General features: G+C 45.7%; 1 protein-coding gene and 1 pseudogene across 5 annotated transcripts in view; one reads left to right on the forward strand and one right to left on the reverse strand.

Annotated features, from left to right (window-relative positions):
* LOC126248622 (protein O-linked-mannose beta-1,2-N-acetylglucosaminyltransferase 1-like) overlaps positions 1 to 13749 on the forward strand; it is a 2277756-nt gene that overhangs the window by 1547718 nt on the left and 716289 nt on the right. The window lies entirely within an intron of this gene.
* LOC126250523 (5S ribosomal RNA) lies at positions 4561 to 4678 on the reverse strand (annotated as a pseudogene).

A 13749-nucleotide genomic window follows, 5' to 3' on the forward strand; every position in this document is an offset into this window, starting at 1 on the left:
CCCCCCTCCTTACACCCCAAAGTGGTTTATAAAATAATCCAATGGAATGAGAGATATCACAAGGTAAACAAAGACAGTCTTCGACATTTTCTGTAGGGCTACTCAGTCGTAAGAGACGATAGAAATGACGACTACGGCTGTGCAGCGATGTTGATGAGACAAGATACCCACTTTTCAGTTGTCAGTACTGGCACTCAGTTTGATACATTGCAAATGGAGGGTATCGGCCTACGGATCAAGGACCTGCATCTGATTTTGGTCTCAGCATACAGAGCAATTAACGACAGACTTTCCAAACAACAGTTAACAACAATAATGGACTCCAGCGGAAAACACCTTCCGCTACTAGGTGACTTTAACAGACACCATGGACTGTGGGGCTGCAGAAATGCTAACAAAATTGAGAAGATATTAGTGGATGCCCTAGATTCGGTAAACCTTATGGTACTGAATGATGGCTTACCCATACGAATTGGCCGATCAAATGAAGTACCGACAGAATCTTCTGAACTATCTAGCACAACGACAAGGGAAGTTATACCGGATACTTTAGGTTCGAGTCACTTGACAGTTCAAATCATAGTAAACGCGAAATCTAGGGAGACCGTCAAACACGCAATCAGTCGGAAATGGAACACTAACAAAGCCAACTGGGAACTATACGAAACACTGCTGGAATAAAAAACTGGAAAGGATCATCGCACCTGAGTATCCCGAAAGATACTTAGGGGGATTTTTATCTCTTATCAGTCAAGCAGTGGAAGTCTCGATGCCTCAGATAGGACATAAGCGGACTACCCATAGGCCATCACCTTGTTAATAGGATCCACGATGAGACGCATTCCTCAATTGCTCAAGGAACGAAGGGAACTAGGAAAATAAAAAGATAAAAAAACTCGCTCTAATGCTACAAAATTAATTGATCTTGCGAGAGCACAAGTTACAGCCAAGAAAATATTCAACTACAAATACAGAAATTTGTAGCAAAATTTCTGCACTGCGGTCTGCAAAGAAACGCAACTAACCAGCATTTCGAATGTAATGAGGAACATAAAAACTGTCTGGCAATGCATACACCTCCACCACGTAACGAAGTTTAAAAATTGTTCTTCCGGGTGACAGGCCCATCTGACATATCGGATGAGGAAGACGAGATGGAATATTAATAGTGCAACAGTGCAGTTACACAACCCTCCCAAGGGAAGAGTAGTTACTCACCTGGCCCGGATTATACTGGCTACAAAGTGCTAAAGCCGTTCCCACACGGGACGAGTCATCTTACGTTGCATGGATGTGGACGGGACATCCGGCCTCAAGAGAGAGAGCGCCGTCGGCACACGCGACGAGGTGGTTAACGTGATTTGCGCTTTCAGCGCTATGCAACGGCCGTTGTCGGCTTTATTTGGCTCTCAAACCAAGCAGTTTCTGTACGAAAATGGAGGCGCGTAAAATAGTTGCGTTAACTCTGTCAGCGATTGTCGAAGAAGATTGTGGACTCGTCGATGGCTTGAAGAGCGAATTCCAGGCAGAGGAGCTCCACACAATGCTGTACAAACACCTCGGATACATACTAGTTGAACTTCCGTCAATTCAATCGAATTTTCGGTCCATTTGCTGTTTTAAATTTAATGTACACTCCTGGAAATGGAAAAAAGAACACATTGACACCGGTGTGTCAGACCCACCATACTTGCTCCGGACACTGCGAGAGGGCTGTACAAGCAATGATCACACGCACGGCACAGCGGACACACCAGGAACCGCGGTGTTGGCCGTCGAATGGCGCTAGCTGCGCAGCATTTGTGCACCGCCGCCGTCAGTGTCAGCCAGTTTGCCGTGGCATACGGAGCTCCATCGCAGTCTTTAACACTGGTAGCATGCCGCGACAGCGTGGACGTGAACCGTATGCCGTATGTGCAGTTGACGGACTTTGAGCGAGGGCGTATAGTGGGCATGCGGGAGGCCGGGTGGACGTACCGCCGAATTGCTCAACACGTGGGGCGTGAGGTCTCCACAGTACATCGATGTTGTCGCCAGTGGTCGGCGGAAGGTGTACGTGCCCGTCGACCTGGGACCGGACCGCAGCGACGCACGGATGCACGCCAAGACCGTAGGATCCTACGCAGTGCCGTAGGGGACCGCACCGCCACTTCCCAGCAAATTAGGGACACTGTTGCTCCTGGGGTATCGGCGAGGACCATTCGCAACCGTCTCCATGAAGCTGGGCTACGGTCCCGCACACCGTTAGGCCGTCTTCCGCTCACGCCCCAACATCTTGCAGCCCGCCTCCAGTGGTGTCGCGACAGGCGTGAATGGAGGGACCAATGGAGACGTGTCGTCTTCAGCGATGAGAGTCGCTTCTGCCTTGGTGCCAATGATGGTCGTATGCGCGTTTGGCGCCGTGCAGGTGAGCGCCACAATCAGGACTGCATACGACCGAGGCACACAGGGCCAACACCCGGCATCATGGTGTGGGGAGCGATCTCCTACACTGGCCGTACACCACTGGTGATCGTCGAGGGGACACTGAATAGTGCACGGTACACCCAAACCGTCATCGAACCCATCGTTCTACCATTCCTAGACCGGCAAGGGAACTTGCTGTTCCAACAGGACAATGCACGTCCGCATGTATCCCGTGCCACCCAACGTGCTCTAGAAGGTGTACGTCAACTACCCTGGCCAGCAAGATCGTCGGATCTGTCCCCCATTGAGCATGTTTGGGACTGGATGAAGCGTCGTCTCACGCGGTCTGCACGTCCAGCACGAACGCTGGTCCAACTGAGGCGCCAGGTGGAAATGGCATGGCAAGCCGTTCCACAGGACTACATCCAGCATCTCTACGATCGTCTCCATGGGAGAATAGCAGCCTGCATTGCTGCGAAAGGTGGATATACACTGTACTAGTGCCGACATTGTGCATGCTCTGTTGCCTGTGTCTATGTGCCTGTGGTTCTGTCAGTGTGATCATGTGATGTATCTGACCCCAGGAATGTGTCAATAAAGTTTCCCCTTCCTGGGACAATGAATTCACGGTGTTCTTATTTCAATTTCCAGGAGTGTAGTTAAGATATAGTGTCTAATGTGATCTTGCTCCTGCATAACTTTCATATTCTGGGTGTTGCATTGACTACCAAAACACTGAAGTAACGTACTTCATCACATATATTTGAAGATCGTGATTCGTTTCGTAATTTCATTCGAATGGAACAGATGTTTTCGAAGCCGTAGCATTTGTTCTCGCCATCATTGAAGAAGGTATTTGCCAGCAAGATACAAATATCAGCAATTCCATAAGCCCAGAGGTAGGTATACATATTTTACAGAAATTTCATAATAGCAATAAGTTCCAGTGTGTAATTTCAGACATAGACTGGCAATCAGGGCACCTCGGACGGCGCGGCTACCCCGCGCGGCCAGGGGGAACATTCAAGTCGTTGGCCTTTGCAACGATAAATACAGCAAAATGCATTGTTTATAATAAGTAATATCGATTTTTGAGATAATACTTCTATTAAATGAATAAGAAAGATCCAGAATCTTTACGAATACAAAAAGTGAAAAATATTGTTACGTTCCTCTCCACAACTCTGAACTCACGACCCTATCAACTGTGTTATGCCTTCAACCTGGGCATCATGTATGCCATACACTGCCTGAGTACTGTATGTACAAATGTCATTATTTGGTATGCAACATGCAAATTGCACCAAGAAGATGCGCTTTTGATAGGTCACCTTTGTGCCGTAACATTTAAACGGTATACCTTCATAGCAGAAAAGTTGTAACACTAGATACATCAACTACAGGAAGTCTTTACCTACCGATTTATAGTTTCCTGTCTCTTTATTATAACAAATCGCAGGTAAAACGACCCGTTTTCGATAGATCCTCACTCTGCTAATGCTTTCAAACGGCCTATATTCTCACCACGTACTCCCATGCAGCTTGCATTCAGTATGAGTATCAACAAGGCACAGGGCCAATTACTTCGTGTGGCACACATTAAACATCCCGGGACGCCGGGCACTGCAGTTAGTAAATAAATAAAAAATAAGTCTATGGAATCAGAGAAGTAAGATGGGTCACTGTGAAGACGTGGCGGAATAACAGAAAGGAGCTATCGTGTGCTGATGTACTCCAGAGCACACCGTGGTGTATCAGTGCAGACTGACCAATAGGTCTACAAGAAATGGTGCACTACTCGCTGTCTTGTAACACGGCCTAAGACCAGTGCTCAGAAGAAGATCCTACCTGGCAGGGACTGGAAACAAATGTCACGCCTTGTGAATGACAGTTGGTTACATACCCGACTGGAATTGCTGTAAGTGAACGCAGGTCCATCTCACCTAGTGAAAGCACTCCGTCTTCAGGCCACAAGTGGCCCATCGGGACCATCCGACCGCCGTGTCATCCTCAGATGAGGATGCGGATAGGACGGGCGTGTGATCAGCACACCGCTCTCCCGGTCGTTACGATGGTTTTCTGTGACCGGACCTGCTACTATTCGGTCGAGTAGCTCCTCAATTGGCATCACGAGGCTGAGTGCACCCCGAAAAACGGCAACAGCGCATGGTGGCCCGGATGGTCACCCATCGAAGTGCCGGCCATACCCGACAGCGCTTAACTTCGGTGATCTGACGGGAACCGACGTAGCCACTGCGGCAAGGCCGTTGCCCTCAACCAGTGAGCTCAGTGTTAAACTGGAGAGATTGCCCAAAGGCGTCTTTGTCTAGGAAACCACGACGGACTTAGGTGGAACCACCATGTTAGTGAGGGCACTGGTAGTTGTCAGTAGTGCTTGTGGTTGCGACTTTCGGGTGATTGGTTGAGTGAAGTACAAATCAATCTTTGACAGCGTCAATTAGTATCGGTAAACAGTAATTTCATTTCTCGTGTTTAGTAGAAGGATTTGGCAGCTGGCCCCGACCTGCGAGGTGTGGCTAGAAGAAAACCGGACTAGTACTGGTGAAACAATAAAACGAATGCAATAAGGCTGAAAGTCGCGTGGCCTGTCACGTGACTCTCGCTCCGCCTACTGCTCGAGTTTCATCTGCCTCCTGCACTCAGTCTGCCCGTGGCGTCTGTTTTAAGTAGTTGACGTTTTGTCTGTGCGTCGGAAAATGTTGAGTGTACAGAAAGAACAGCGTGTTAACATCAAATTTTGTTTCAAACTAGGAAAATCTGCAAGTGAACCGTTTGTAATGTTACAACAAGTGTACGGCGATGATTGTTTATCGCGAACACAAGTGTTTGAGTGGTTTAAACGATTTAAAGATGGCCGCGAAGACACCAGTGATGACACTCGCACTGGCAGACCATTGTCAGCAAAAACTGATGCAAACATTGAAAAAATCGGTAAACTTGTTCGACAAGATCGCCGTTTAACAATCAGAGCAGTGTCTGAGTTAACAGGAGTTGACAAGGAAAGTGTTAGGCAGATTCTTCATGAAAGTTTCAACATGAACAAAGTGTGTTCAAAATTGGTTCCAAAGTGTCTCACAATTGAACAGAAGGAACGCCGAAGAATGATTTGTTCTGACATCCTGGAAAACATTGAAAGTGATCCCACCTTCTTAGAAAATGGCATTACTTGCGATGAATCGTGGTTTTTTACTTACGATCCCGAAACTAAACGCCAATCGATGCATTGGAAAACTCCTGGTTCTCCACGACAAAAAAAAGCACGAATGTCAAAATCGAAATTCAAGGCAATGATGATTGTTTTTTTTTTTTTTTTTTTGACATCAATGGGATTGTGCACATTGATTGGGTACCAGAGGGACAAACAGTGAATCAGCATTACTGCATTAGCGTCCTGGCTACCCTACGTGAGCGAGTACGGAGAAAACGGAACGATTTGTGGAGAAAAAAGTCATGGATCCTTCACCAAGACAATGCCCCAGCTCACAGTGCGTTGTCAGTGAAGACGTTTTTGGCAAAACACAACATTCCCATCTTAGATCATCCACCCTACTCACCTGATTTGGCCTCCTGTGACTTTTTTCTTTTCCCTAAAGTCAAGTCAGCTTTGAAAGGAACTAGATTTGAGACTGTTGAAGCAGTAAAAGAAAAAGCGACGGAAGTAATGTATGGACTTACCGAAAATGATCTGCAGCATTGCTATGAACAGTGGAAAATTCGTATGGAAGGGTGTAGAGACTGAGGAGGAGAGTACATTGAAGGAGATAACATGAAATTGTAAATAATTGTAAATAAATGTTTTTTCCAGCATCAGTCCGGTTTTTTTCTAGCCGCACCTCGCAACACGGCGTTTACGACGTCACGCGTCATAGCTTTTTCTCATAGAGTAGCTACTCTTGTTTAGTATCGAGCCCACTGATCTCGGCCAGCTTCCGACCGTACATTACGGTGTGAACGATATTAGCGTAATGTCCCGTGAGGCTGACTAATTTTTTTGTCCGGTGTTGTTATGAATCTCCTCGATCAGAAGTGATTGGAGGGTCACAGCAACAGTAACAAATTTTGTTTGTTGTTTGTGACAGTCACTGTAGAGTAGAGGTGAAGTCGGAGACTGCTAAGCAGAGAGCCTGCAACAAGTGCTGGGATCGGGCACGGTGGAGGCTGGCACGGTGCGTGCCGTATACACCAGAATAACACGCGTCGCGGCCAGCGCTTCATTTCAGCAAGCAGATTACACAGCGCAGTATCACAAACAGCCGTTGTTACCACAGCGCAGCGGACGCGACCCTTTGTGTGGGATGAATCGACTGCACTCGGCGTGCCACCCAACTCGCACACTGTAATTACCGTCTGAGTAATGAATGGCGAAGTCAGTGAGTGGCGATTAGGAATACACAACTACAGTGACTCGGCCCGCAGAGACACTGAAAAAACGTGATTGCGTGTCGAGTCACTTCCCGTGCACAGGTACGAAGAGAATAATGTTTCCAGTTACTCTGGTCGCGAGAAGTCTTACATTTCGACAAATTTATATTTCCTTTTCACCATTAGCTGATATGTATTATTTTACTTCTAAAGATATTTATTTACTTATTTCTGGCATATTCTACATCTACACACGTACTCCGCAAGCCACCGTGTGGTGCATGGAAGAGGGTACTCTGTACGACTACTAGTTATTTCCTTTCCAGTTCCACTCACAAACAGAACGAGAGGAAAACGACTGTCTGTATTCCTCCCTAACAGCCCTAATCTCTCTAATCTTATATTCTCGGTCCCTACGCGAAATGTACGTTGGCGGCAGTAGAATCGTTCTATAGTCAGCGTCAATTGCCAGTTCTCTAAATTTTCTCAACAGTGCTCCTAGAAAAGAACGTTGTCTTCGCTCCAGTTATTTCATTTGAATTGCCCAAGCATCTCCGTAATACCTGCGTGTTGTTCGAACCTACCGATAACACATCTAGCAGCCCGCCTCTGAATTGCTTCGATGTCTTCTTTAATCCGACCTGGTGCCGATCCCAAGCACTCTAACACTACTCAACAATGGGTCGCACTAGAGTCCTATAAGCACTCTCCCTTACAGATGAACCACACTTTCCTAAAAGTCTCCCAATAAACGGAAGTCGACCATTCGTGTTCCTTATTACTATCGTTGCCTGCTCATTACATTTCATATTGCTTTGCACCGTTACGCCTAGATATTTAATAGACGCGACTGTGTCAAGTAGCACACTAATAATACTGTAATCCAACACTGTAGGTTTGTTTTTCCTATTCGTCTGCATTAACTTACATTTTTCTACATTTAGAGCTAGCTGCCATTCATTACACCAACTAGAAATTTTGTGTACGTCAACTTGTATCCTCCTATAGTCACTCAAGAACGACGCTTTCCCATATACCACAGCATCATCAACAAACAGCCGCAGACGGCCGCTTATCCTGTCCGCCAGATCATTTATGTACACTATTTGATGAAAAGTATCCGGACAACTGTCTGAAAATTACTTACAAGTTCGTGGCGAAATTCATCTACATCTACATGTCTACTCTGCAATTCACATTTAAGTGCTTGGCAGAGGGTTCGTCGAACCACAATCATACTATCTCTCTACTATTCCACTCCCGAACAGTGCGCGGGAAAAACGAACACCTAAACCTTTCTATCCGAGTTCTGATTTCTCTTATTTTATTTTGATGATCATTCCTACCTATGTAGGTTGGGCTCAACAAAATATTTTCGCATTCGGTAGAGAAAGTTGGTGACTGAAATTTCGTAAATAGATCTCGCCGCGACGAAAAACATCTTTGCTGTAATGACTTCCATCCCAATTCGCGTATCATATCTGCCACACTCTCTCCCCTACTACGTCATAATACAAAACGAGCTACCCTTTTTTGCACCCTTTCGATGTCCTCCGTCAATCCCACCTGGTAAGGATCCCACACCGCGCAGCAATATTCTAACAGAGGACGAACGAGTGTAGTGTAAGATGTCTCTTTAGTGGACTTGTTGCATCTTCTAAGTGTCCTGCCAATGAAACGCAACCTTTGGATCGCCTTCCCCACAATATTATCTATGTGGTCTTTCCAGCTGAAGTTGTCCAGGTACTTAGTTGAATTGACAGCCTTGAGAATTGTACTATTTATCGAGTAATCGAATTCCAACGGATTTCTTTTGGAACTCATGTGGATCACCTCACACTTTTCGTTATTTAGCGTCAACTGCCACCTGCCACACCATACAGCAATCTTTTCTAAATCGCTTTGCAACTGATACTGGTCTTCGGATGACCTTACTAGACGGTAAACTGCAGCATCATCTGCGAACAACCTAAGAGAACTGCTCAGATTGTCGCCCAGGTCATTTATATAGATCAGGAACAGCAGATGTCCCAGGACGCTTCCCTGGGGAACACCTGATATCACTTCAGTTTTACTCGATGATTTGCCGTCTATTACTACGAAATGCGACCTTCCTGACAGGAAATCACGAATCTAGTCGCACAACTGAGACGATACCCCATAGGCCCGCAGCTTGATTAGAAGTCGCTTGTGAGGAACGGTGTCAAAAGCTTTCCGGAAATCTAGAAATACGGAATGGACTTGAGATCCCCTGTCGATAGCGGCCATTACTTCGTGCGAATAAAGAGCTAGCTGCGTTACACAAGAAGATGTTTTCTGAAACCATGCTGATTACGTATCAATAGATCGTTCCCTTCGAGGTGATTCATAATGTTTGAATACAGTATATGCTCCAAAACCCTACTGCAAACAGACGTCAATGATATAGGTCTGTAGTTTGATGGATTACTCCTACTACCCTTCTTAAACACTGGTGCGACCTGCGCAATTTTCCAATCTGTAGGTACAGATCTATCAGTGAGCGAGCGGTTGTATATGATTGCTAAGTAGGGAGCTATTGTATCAGCGTAATCTGAAAGGAACCTAATCGGTATACAATCTGGACCTGAAGACTTGCCCGTATCAAGCGATTTGAGTTGCTTCGCAACCCCTAAGGTATCTACTTCTAAGAAACTGATGCTAGCAGCTGTTCGTGTTTCAAATTCTGGAATATTCCATTCGTCTTCCCTGGTGAAGGAATTTCGGAAAACTGCGTTCAGTAACTCCACTTTAGCGGCACAGTCGTCGGTAACAGTATCATCGGCACTGCGCAGCGAAGGTATTAACTGCGTCTTGCCGCTTGTGTACTTTACATACGACCAGAATTTCTTCGGATTTTCTACCAAATTTCGAGACAATGTTTCGCATCAGTAATGCTGGAATTCAGTAAGGTGTTGGCCCACCCTTAGCCTTGATGACAGCTTCCACTCAAGCAGGCATACGTACAATCATGTGTTGGGAGGTTTCTTGAGCAATGGTAGCCCATTCTACACGGAGTGCTGCACTGAGGAGAGGTTTCGGTGTCGGTCGGTGAGGCCTGGCAGGAAGTCGGCGTTCCAAAACATCCCAAAGGTGTTCTGTATGATTCAGGCAGGACTCTGTGTAGCCCATTACAGGGATGTTACTGTCGTGTAACCACCCCGCCACAGGCCCTGCATTATGAACAGGTGCTCGATCGTGTTGAAAGATACAATCGCCACCCCCTAATTGCTCTTCAACAGTGGGAAGCAAGAAGGTGCTTAAAACATCATTGTAAGCCTGTGCTGTGATAGTGCACTCAAAACAACATGGGGTGCAAGCCCTCTCCATCAAAAACACGACCACACCATAACACCACCGCCTCCGAATTTTACAGTTGGCAATACACACGCTATCAGATGACGTTCACGGGGCATTCGCCATAGCCACACCATGCCACTGAGTCGCCACATTGTGTACCGTGATTCGTCGCTCCACACAACTTTTTTCCACTGTTCAGTCGTCCATGTTTACGCCCCTTACACCAAGCGAGGTGTAATTTGACATTTACCGGCGTGATCTGTGGCTTATGAGCAGCCGCTCGACCATGAAATCCAAGTTTTCTCACCTCCCGCCTAACTGTCATATAGTACTTGCAGTGGATCTTGATGCACTTTGAAATTCCTGTGTGATGGTCTGGATAGATGTCTGCTTATTACACATTACGACCCTCTTCAACTGTCGGCGGTCTCTCAGCAGACGAGGTCGGCCTGTACGCTTTTGTGCTGTACGTATCCCTTCACGTTTCCAGTTCACTATCACATCGGAAACAGTGGACCTAGGGATGTTTCGGAGTGTGGAAATCTGGCGTACAGACTTATGACACAAGTGACACCCAATCACCTGACCACGTTCGAAGTCCGTGAGTTCCGCGGAGCGCCCCATTCTGCTCTTTCGCGATGTCTAATGACTACTGAGGTGGCTTATATGGAGTACCTGTCTGTAGGTGGCAGCACAATGCACCTAATATGAAAAACGTATTTTTTTGGGGGTGTCCGGATACTTTTCATCAGATAGTGTATATAGAAAAAAACAGCCGTAGAGGACAACATACTGGGTTCTGTTACTTAAGTCTTCGAGCCACTCGCACACCTGGGAACCTATTCCGCATGCTTGTACTTTCACTAACAGACGGTAGTGCGGTACCGTGTCAAATGCTTCACGGAAATCTAGGAATATGGAATCCGCCTGTTACCCTTCATCCACGGTTCGTAGGATGTCATGTGAGAAAACGGCAAGCTGAGATTCGCAGGAATCTAAAACAGTGCTGATTTGAGGACAGAAGCTCTTCCCTCTCAAGGAAATTTATTATATTCGAACTGAGAAAATTTTGAAGGACTCTGCTCAAAAATGGTTCAAATGGCTCTAAGCACTATGGGACTTAACATGTGAGGTCATCAGTCCCCTAGACTTAGAACTACTTAAACCTAACTAACCTAAGGACATCACACACATCCATGCCCGAGGCAGGATTCGATCCTGCGACCGTAGCAGCAGAGCGGTTCCAGACTAAAGCACCTAGAACCGCTCGGCCACAACGACCGGCAAGGATTCTGCAAAAAACTGATTTTAAAGGTATTGTTCTGTAATTTTGCAGGTCCGTTCTTCTACCCCTCTTATATACAGGAGTCCCCTGCACTTTTTTTCCAGTCGCTTGGGACTTTGCGTTGGGCGAGATACGCGTGATAAATGCAGGCTAAGTAAGCGTCCAGTGCTATAGAGTACTCTCTGTAAAACTGAATTGAGTTTCCACCAGGAACTGACCCGAGGAAGGTGCGGCGTGGTTAAGGCTTTGGACTCGTTATCGGGAGTTGGGGGTTGTAATGTTCATCCTACCGCCCTAACTCTCGTAGTTATAGCGCAGATTGCATAATTCGCATCAGGTGAATGCCACGAACGTCTTTTCCAAAACACGGGCTGCCGCTTCCTGTATCGGCCTTGTCTGATCCGTGTTGTTGCTCCGTCTATGACCTCAACTAGACGTTTGACTACTACAGTAAGTCTTTCACAACTGACGGCAGTTTCGGTACCGGCGCTGATGCAGTACGTGCGTAATGACTTTCTCCTCACATCATAATTTTATTGCTGTGTTTGTTTTCTATATAACAACATATTAAATTTGCGTAACCGTGAAAATAAAACCAGTACTAATCGTGTTTAAATGAAAGTTTCGCCCATTTGAGAACAACTTAATCGGAAAGATTATCAGTACTAATCCTTTCCGATTATTGTATGTGACAAGCAGCCCATTATTTCATACATTTCTGCGTATAAACACCTCTCTCCGGAAAAGGTGATAGGTCACACAATGTGGAGGATCGCTTTACATACATCTACGTCTATTCTCTACAAACTAACGTGCAGTGCTTAGCAGAGGATACTTCCCATTGTACCAATTATGACGGCTTCTTACAGTTCCAATTAAGTATTGTTCGGGAAAAATTATTGCTTAAGCACCTCTGTGCGCGTTGTAATTAATTTAATCCTGTCGTCGTGATTCGAGTGGGAGTGATGCGTAAGCAGTTTGTTAGTATATTCCTAGATTCATCACAATAGGTGGTTCAAATTTTGCGAGTAGGCTTTCATGGGAAAGTTTGCGTCCATCTTGAAGTATCTCCGTGACGCTGCCCTATGCGTCAAACAAATCTGTGACAATTCATGCCGCCCTTCTTTGTATACGTTCAATATCCGTTGTTAGTTCTGTCTGTTACAGGCCCCACACATTTTAACATTATTGTAGAATGGGTCGCATGACTGTTTTTAAGCAATCCCCTTTGTGGACGGATTGTATTTTCCTAGTATCCTACCAATGAACCGAATACTGACCACCTGCCATATCTATGACTGATCTTACGTTAACGGTCCATTCCATGTCCTAAATGAACGGTATTTTCGAAATCCGTGCTGGTTGGCATGGTGGAGGTCATTTTGTTAGGAAAATATTATTACGTTTGTCGCATAATATGTTGTAAGATTCCACAGCAAATAGGTATGGAGGCTACTGGACGGTAACTTTATGGATCACATCTGCTACCCTTCTTGTAGACGGTTGTGGCCTTTGTTTTCTTCCAATCACTTATTCGAGGGAACTGCAGTGTATTTTGCTTAAGAGGGCCACCAGAAGCAAATTCGGTATAGAATCAGTTAGCTCTACAGATGTTTAGAAATTTCAGCTGTTTCTCAATCCGGCGGACACAAATATTTATTTCACTCATCTCTGAGGGTGGGAGAATTGATTTGAGTCAATATCCTGGGTTTCCTTTGGTCAAGGAACATCTGAAAACGGAGTTAAGCGTTTATGACGCTGCTTTGATACCTCAGTCCTTGTGTCGTCCTGCAGTGTCTCGTCCATGAGCATCTGGACGCTTACTTCGCTGTTGCTAAACTATAATCAGAATTTCCTTGGATTCTGTGAGAGATCTTTCGATAATATTCTGCTTCATGTGTTTCTCTCTTGACAGTCAAACGCATTTTATTCAACATCTCAGTATCTATTGTCCTACGATTTGTTTTAAACCTCTTATGCAGTAAACTCTCTTTAGAAGTTTTTTACAGAGGCAGTGCACCTTGGAGCTTCCCTCCCATCATGGACTGTTCTAATAAATACATATAACAATGAACCGAAACCATTCATGTGGTAACCACGAATCCTAGGTTCGAGTCCCAGTCCTGCACACAATTTCAGTCGGCGCCGATGATTCTGCTTAAAGTCCCGATGCAGTTTCTGTCATTAGTTCCCTCCCTTTCATTTCCATTCTTCCCCATCCACCTTCAATTTACTTAATACGGATCATAATCATTACGAGCATTGCTCACTCAGGCATCAAATGCGACCTGGTGGCGTTGTGGGCATGTGATGCGGCAAGGAAAGTATGTAAGCGAAGCAGACAAGACAGGGAAATC

This window comes from Schistocerca nitens, chromosome 3 (genome assembly GCF_023898315.1).
Source record: "Schistocerca nitens isolate TAMUIC-IGC-003100 chromosome 3, iqSchNite1.1, whole genome shotgun sequence".
Classification (NCBI taxonomy): Eukaryota; Metazoa; Arthropoda; class Insecta; order Orthoptera; family Acrididae; genus Schistocerca; species Schistocerca nitens.